The following is an 8,826-nucleotide window of genomic DNA, read 5'->3' on the forward strand; positions in this document are numbered from 1 at the left end:
GAGGAGTTCCCAGCATCTTTATGTAGAAGGGACCTCCACCTGACCTTTTTGCTTTCTATCAGGCTCAGGTTGTCCCTAGATTCCACAGCGGCATCCTGTCATTTGAGGATGGGTTTGTTTCTGACCAAAAAGGTACTTTCACTGTCTCTGTACATTTTTGTCTCAATATCTTTCACAGTGAGTCTGGGAACAATAGATAACATAATAAATCTGTATTTGTATTAAATTATCAAAGTTTTAAAATATTTTATTTCCTTTTAATTTAAACATGGAAACCAGAGTCAGTTATAAAGATTAACAAACTCTTCTAAATTTTTTAAGACAGAGTAGTGTTAAGAAAGAGTGTGGCTTTGGAATCAAACATGGTTTTAACATGCAGTTTTGCAGCTGCCATCACTTGGGTCTGGAATGTCACCTAGATGCCCATGTATTAAAGGCTTGGTCCCTAGCCCTTAGCACAGTTGGGAGGTGGTGGAGTCTTTAAGAGGTGGGGCTTCATGAAAGGTCTCAGGTCATTGGGGGAGTGTCCTCAATGGGGATTATAAGAACCTGGTCTCCTCTTTCTTTGCTTCACAGCCTCTCTGAGGTGAATGAGCTTCCTGTGCCACATGCTTCCGCCATGATGTACTGTGCTGCCTCACCAAAGACCCAAAGCAGTAGGACCAACCTGTCATGGACCAAAACCTCCAACACTGTGAGTCAAAATAAATCTTTCCTCTTTAAAAGTAGTAGTCTCAGATATTCCATTACAATAAGGGAAGCCAACTAACAGTCACCTACCACCTCTATGGGCTTGGGCTAAGTACTTAACCTCTTTACACCTGTTTCTTTATCAGTAAAAGGACCATACTACACCTTCTAGGATTGTTACAGAATCAAAACAAATGATATGTGTAAAAGGCCAAGTATAGAACCTGGCAAGAGAGTACATACTCAAGAATTATGGTTGTTATGTTAGACAAGTCTATCCCTGTGACCTTTTCTGCCTCTTAAGAAAGAAATAGAAATTGTACTTTGCTAAGCACTCATCTTATGTTGCCCTCCTCAAGACTTTGGTAGCAAGGAGATATGAGTGTTTTCCAAAACAATTGAGTCTTTAGTAGAAAGCAATTCATGTGCCTGGGAAAGGGCTAATAGGAGAAAGTTGCCTTCTTGGAGAATAAGCCCTTCTTAATCTCACATGGTTTTGACCCCTTCAACATCATAAAGGCAAAATTGAAGGTTAAACAAGTCTTGGCAGGATGTTTCCCTTTCCCACTCAAAATGCACATTATACTTGTAACAACTCTTTCTTTCTCTGGAACCTATCAACCAATTTTGAATCAAAGGCTTCTGTTAAGGTCACTGTCCTAAGGCAAATTGAAGCAAGGATTTTTTTTTCATGACCTTGTGCTTCAAGCTTAGATTCTTCAAATATTTTTATATTTTTATTTCATGCCCCTTTTTCTTAACAAAACTCTGAAACAGATGAGTGTGAATATAAACACAAGACTTCTTTATTTTATTTTAGGTCAAGGATTTCTTCCTAGAGTCCAGCTAGGCTATGGTAGAGAGGAATTTTTTAGTATATATTAAATAAAGGGGAAAAATCTCACTTTGCTAATCTACAACACAAAAAGAAACAGCTGTTCTACTTTCTTTGTCAAGATTTAGCAGCAGTGGTGGCAATTAAGAATCGCTCCTATTTGATCCTGATACTCTGATGCATTTTCTGACAGAGAAAACAATTTTACATTTTGAGAGATAAAGTACTTTGTTCTTGATATTTGTCATATTTTTTTTCTTTTTTAATCTGCCATAGACTCCTACTTGCTTCATTTACTAATCCTTTTCTCACAGTAGGTACTGTTTTCCTTCAGTACAATTATCTTCTATTACAGTGTTATTTATGTTTTCTTTTGCCCAGAGCTTTCTAGCTTTTCTACCTCTGATTATGTTTTTTATTGTAGAGGAGTTTTTCTAGCTCTACCATATGAAAATCACCATTAATGTCAATCTCTAGGACAGCTTATTGCATCCTTGTCATCTTAACCCCTAATTTTCAGTTGGTGACATCACCTTCTCCTTCATTCACATTCACAACCACCAGGCAAAATTTCCTTAGTCTTTCTCTACTTTGCCACCAAAAGTCCATGTTTTCTTCCACATTGATACTTGCTGACCATGAGCTAAGAGGGGCACGTGCTACTCCCAATTCTTACCCACGATATCCACTCTGCCTGAATTTTGTTCCATTTCTTTGGCTTTTTTCTTCTTTCTTTATATTCCCACCCCTTGCAACAGATTCTTGGTATATTATCCAAGCTGGTCTGGAACTCCTGGGCTGAATAGATCTTCCTGCTTAAGTCTCCCAAGTGTTGGGACTACAGGGGCATGTCACCATATCTGGCTTACTTTGACATCCTTTAACCGTATACTCTCTTGATTTTCAATTTCTGTGTCTACTGCTTCTTTTTCTTTCAGATGATGAAATGCTGTCTGTCCCATATTCTGAAAAGCTGACAGAAACTTCCCTGACTCTTCTACTAGGTGTTTGTGCTTGCCTCTCAATCATTTATTCCTTTTTCCCAGGGGCCTGAGTTTCTCTTTCGGGGTCCTTCTGGTCCTAGGGAAGTGATTCCAGGGTCCCGGTCCTGGTTAAGGGGTGGAACATTGGAACCACTGGCCTGGATGGAGATTGGTGAACATGTGACCTAAGTCCAACCAATCAGAATGAATCTCAGAGCTGTGCTGACGTGCTGAGATGCTCACCTGTTCTGGAAGGTGCTGTGTGTATATATGAGGTTAGAGTTGTTACTAGTAAGAAGTGGACCTGGGGATGAGGAGGTCCAAAGTGTTGAGAGAGAAATGGAGCAAGACTTCTGAATCTGCTGCTCTTAAAGTTTTCCTACCTGCAGGACCTTCTTATTAAGGGAACAAATGAACTCCCATTGTTTAATCCATTTTGAGGTGGATTTTCTGATACTTAACATTTAGGACTCCCCAGTAATTGTGGTGGTTTAAAACTATTTTCACAATTGTTTTTAATATTCCTCCTTTCAATATGTGGTATTTAATTCATTCCTCTGCTCTTGTGACTTTCTTCTAGAAAGTAAAGTGTTTGGTTCTAAGTTAGAAAAGGCTTTGGGCTGGAGATGATGTAGCTCAGTGAAAGAATATTTGCCTAGCTTACTTGAGGCTCTAGGTTCTATCCCCAGTGTGGGAAAAAAAGAAAAGGCTATGACTTCTGATTCTTTCCCCTACCTTCTTCTCCACCCTCCTCCCCATATCCTTTCTCTTCCTATACACACTTGCCACTTTCTCTAGGGGGAAGATAGTTGCCATGTCAGGAGAACTCTCCAGCAGCCTATAGAAGGTTCAAATGTGAGAAAAAGAAGCCTCTGGATAACAGGCACAGAGAAGTTGAAGCATTTTTCCAAAAACAGAAAAGTGAGCTTGAAAAGAAACTTTCTGGCCCAGTCAAACCATGAAATAATTCTAACCCCCGCTGATGCTTGAATGCAGTCTGGTAAGAAACTCTGAAACACTTACTGTGCTCATCAAAGGGTTCCTAATTGCCAAACCAATTGCCATTTTTTAGTCTTTACCCTTCCTTACTTTCTGGTTATTGGACAACATTGAATATTTACATGATTTTATATACATGCACATAATAAAATCTTCTAAGAGGTCACACTTATGAAGTTTTGTACAAATGTTAACTTTCATATTTAAATACTATTTTAATGAGAAATGGGAATGAATTCTAAAAGCCACAAACAATAGGAAACATTTCTTTCCATAAAAATAATTCTAAGGTGAGGAACACAGGATACTGGGGGATGCATTAAGTAATGTTTTATTATCCTTGGAATGTGGTCAGCTAATACCACACTTCTGCTGTTATTATCAGAATATGTAGAGTAAGCTCTTTAAATTCTAGAAGCAAACATTATTTACTGCATGAGTGTCTTCAACACCTGTAACCTTGCAGAAACACCTGCCCAGGCTTCTGGATTTCTCCTGATTATATTTCAGTCAGCAGTTGCATATATAATGTTTTATCTTGTTAAGCTTTATTGCAACAGTTCATGAATCATTTTATATGGTTTTCTTATGAGCTATGGTATGAGCTTGTTCACATATATATTCAAATTCCTGCCTAATTTGCAAGGCTTTAAAATTTATCTTCAAACTTGTATTTTCTTTCTGCCAGCATCCACTTTTTAAGATCCTCTCCTCCTCCTCTTCCTCCTCCTTATTTTTCCTTTCTCTTCTTCTTTCTCCCTCTTTTCCCTTTTCATAACCAAAATCAATAGCTGGCATTTTTAGGGTCATTTTTACAAATCAAATATTTTTATTATTTATATGGCAACCAACTAGAAAGTCACATTGAGAAATGTCATTGGCTACAGACTGAGTTCATTCTTCATCAGCTGAATGACTCACGCTCCAAACATGATACCTTGTTCAGCAGAATTACAAACTGCTACAGCAGTGGAGCGTCTTCTGATAAATAGTTAATGCTGAAAATGGTAAGCTTGCAAATGCCCAGTGTCTGCTCTGGAATTTCTTAAACTGCCTGCAGAGGGGCATTAGAGTCCCTCAAATTACTAACAGGTGATTTGCACAATAAAATTATTTTATTATTAAATAAGTTTGGGAAACACTTCATATCCTTGTTGCCTTTTAGAAAGTTCATAAAATAGATTAGCATATCGTGGCTTCCTAACCCTATTGGACTATGCAAACCTTTCACAAAACAGGTATTTTCATAGTAGTAAAAGCAGTAGACACTTTGTTAAAGTACTTGTTAACAACTCACAGAGTACTAATGTTCTAAAGAGTATCATTTGAAAACGTTGATCTACAAACTTTCTAAAGAGTTGATTTCCTGGATTTATCAGATAAGAGTGCATTGGTAGCTTGTTCTATGTGTCGGCCAATGAATTAGAAAAACACTATATAAGTACTTATGATTTTTTCTACCACTGACAAGTTTTGTCTTGATCACCAGTGTTCAGACTATTGCTAATTCGTAGATGAATATCATCTTAGTTGAGTAGTTTAACACAGTGGTGTTCAAAGTATGATCCTGGACCAGAGGCTTCTGAATCACCTGAGAACTTGTTAGAAATATAAAATTTCAGGCCAACACTTACCTAATTAGAAAACAGAGGTTGGGGGAATACTCTGTGTTTTAACAAACCTGCCAGTTAATTCTGATACATGCTAAAATTTGAGAACCACCAGTTTAACATAGTCAAGACTTCTGCTTTCTGCTCAGAAGGGATAACAGACAGGCAAGAACTGCAGAGAAGGAAAAAGTGCAGAATTGCAGAGGGTTCCTCTCAAGTTTTTAGTTGAGTACTGATTAGTGCATTAATATAAGGAAACTAGCTAAGGCTGGGAAAAGATCTACACAAATGGAGCAGAGGAGGGGGAAATCCCTCATAAAGGAAAGGGAATAGTTTCTATTCCCACCAGCTAGGAGGACGCTCTTCTAGTACTTGGAGCAAAAGTAGTCTTTAGGTAGAGTGCTCAGAAGGAATTGCCATAGTAGTGGGGCAGTTAGCTCTTGAATAAATGCTTTTCTGATCCTAATAAAAATCCAAAATAAATCCCAAAGGATCAAACCATTTCCAAATAGTATAGCTGCATCCCAGAACAAAACTCAAGATTATTTATAGGAAAAATCACAATTATTAGTATCAAATAAAAATTTACCAGGCATGCAAAGAAACAGGAAAATATAGTCTATAGTGAGGTAAAAAATTAATAAATAGAAACATATCCAGAAATGATACAGATGATAGAATTAGCAAATGAGGACATTAAAACAGTTATAACTATATTCCACAAGTTCACATGATAAAGTACAGAAATACTTAACCATGTTAGATAGACATATGGGAAACATTAAAAAAGCATAACAAAAAAAGAATTACAAAAAAAATTGACTTCTAGAGATGAGAATACAATGTCTAAGATGAAAAACACAATCTATTAAGACCTGCAGGATAAAAGATTAAATAAAGATAATAACAAGTGAAATTATCCAAAATGAAACACAGAGAAAAAAAAAAAAAGAATAGAGCATTAGTGAGCTGTGGGACAATTTTAAATGACCTAATACACATACTTAGAATCCTCAGAAAAGGGGAGCAGAAAGAATATTTGGAGAAATAATGACTAGAAATTTTCCAAATGGCAATGAAAACCATGAATCAATGAACACCAAACCAAAAGAGGTTGGGAGTATAGCTCAGTGGTACAGCATTTGCCTAGCATGTGCAAAGCCCTGACTTCAATCCCTAGCATGACATATAGAAAACAAAAACCAAACAAGAAACATGAAAACTACACCAGGGCATTTTATAATCAAATTGTTTAAAACTAGTGAAAACAAAAAATTCTTAAAAGCAGCAGAGGGAAAAACACCACAATATATACAAAGGGAGGAAAAAATGACAGACTTCTTGTTGGAAACAATGTAAGCTACTAGAGAGTGGAGCAATATCTGAATAAAGGACTGAGAGAAGAAAATTTGTCAACTTAGAATTTTTTAAAAACAGCAAAAAGTACCTCATAAAAATGAAGGTGAAATAAAGTTGCATACATATGAAGGCTGAAAGAATTCATCACGGCAGACTTGAACTAATGGGAATGTTAAAAATAAGTCTTTCAGCAAAAGGAAAATGATACTAAAAGGAAATGTGTGTCTACAAAAGGACTGAAGAGGGCTATTCATAGTCAAAAGGCAGAAAAGACAATTTTTTTATTTAAAAAATCTTAAAGATATTTGACTAACAAGAAAACATTAGCAATGTACATGATATAGATTTTATAATGCATGTGAATGCATAACACCAATGACAAAGGCTTGGGAGTGGAAAAAGAACACTATTGTGTTATATATTATATGTTATGTTATATATGGAGTGGTATATTATCACTTGAAGGTAGATTATAATAAGTTAGGGATGTGTGTGACAAAGCCTAAAGCAACCACTAAAATAAAACAAAACAAATTGCTATAGCAAAAATAAAAACCATCAAAAGAAGTAAATGTGATCATAAAAATACTCAATTAGTCCCAAAGAGGGCAGAAAATATGAAAAGGGAACAAAGAACAGATGGGTCAAATGAGAAGCAGATAGCAGGATGGGAGATTTAAACCCAACCATACCGATGAACACTTAGCCTAAACTCTTAGGCAAGTAAACAAGTTAACTTTGATCTCCTGTCTGCATTAAATTTCCCTTGCAAAGTTGTACAGTGGAAGATTAGAAACTTGAACTAATCATAGTTACGACAGCAAAGTGATCTTGGCAGTGATTCCTTTTCTGACTTAAGCACATCACAGATATCTAATGAGTTCAGCCAAGAGACACTGTGCTGAAGGCACTTTTCATTTTCTTTGCAAAGCACTTACATAATTCAGATTGCTGTAGCATAACAATCTAGGCACAGTGTTCAAAAGAGATTTGTGCAATAACTGTTCTGTGTCTCACAAGGCTGAGGCTTAGGAGCAGTATTAAGAGGACTTCCCTTTGACCTTTGGACGTTTGAAAAGTTCTGGAGAACTTGTGGGCCAAACTCTCTTGTTTGGCTGGATTGTGTGTGCAATTTTTCAGTCTACTGCATGAGGATTACTTAGCCTTGTCCCATCTGTGTCATGCTCCCCTCACTGAACACACTTGCATTTCTTCAGTTCCCATCTTCTTCTAGGCTTGGGGTTCTTCTCTAAGGAGAATGCTTTCTTACCTTCCAATCCTGCTCACTTAGTTAATTCCTGTTAATCCTTTCATTCGAATTCAAACGTCTGTCACTGCCTACCTCCCACTTTCACCCTCACCCTTGATTCAAACTATGTTTTGCAATTATGTACTGTGGAATAATATGATTGGATGGCAGGGAAAGAATCAAAGACATTCTAAATGCATTTATCATCTTCTTAGATTAAAATAGTCCAATCTTCTGCCACTAAGTCCTTCTCACTATCACCTTCTAAGGGCATTTCTGAACTTTATTATGCAAGTTGGGGAAATCGGTGAAGGGAAATCTGAGACCTAGGTAAGACTGGAAAAATGAGAAAGAAAAGTATTAAAAGTGAGGAAAGTGAACCTATGCAAAGGGATTTGAGGCACAATGAATGAAGGCTGGGCAGCAGGGATGTGAACTACAGTTGAATTTTGGTAGGACTCAGATAATAGGATGTTCAGGGAGACAATGGGACACAATGGGATATGAGGGACATTGAGGGTGAGAAGGAGAAGATAATATTTAAATGTAATTCTGTAGGTCGTAAATTGGATCCTCTCTGGCAATCTTCGACAGGCACGAGGAAGGATAGAAATTTCATTAATGAAATTTTGGTTGCAGTGTTTTTCTCCAGGAATAGGTGGGCTCAGAGAGGCTATTCCACAGGGGCACGATAGCAGGCCGTACTAGTGTGTTTGGCTGCCAATGTCCATTCCCTCCTTTTGTAAGGCATCCTGATTTATTCTAGTGATCCTCTTGCCCAAGCCTCTCCTAGAATTGGCTCACCTGCTCCCAGCCTTTCTAAGGAAGAACCTGTGACTTAGGCCTGGCCAATCTGAGCACCACGTTCCTCTGACCAGAAATACAGAAATGAATATGTGATTTCTTTCAGATGAATCAGGGTTATGCCCAGAATATTTTCTGTGAAGAGAGAAATACTGCATATTCATCACTGGATTTGAACATAGGAATGAATCCCAAACATAGGCAAGCCAGGCTCAACAAAGAAGAGGCACCAGATCCTGGTGACATTGTGTCCCTCACCAATCCATGCTACAATTAGCCCTGTATTTTAAAAAACTC

The sequence above is a fragment of the Callospermophilus lateralis genome, chromosome 4, assembly GCF_048772815.1.
Source record: "Callospermophilus lateralis isolate mCalLat2 chromosome 4, mCalLat2.hap1, whole genome shotgun sequence".
NCBI lineage: Eukaryota > Metazoa > Chordata > Mammalia > Rodentia > Sciuridae > Callospermophilus > Callospermophilus lateralis.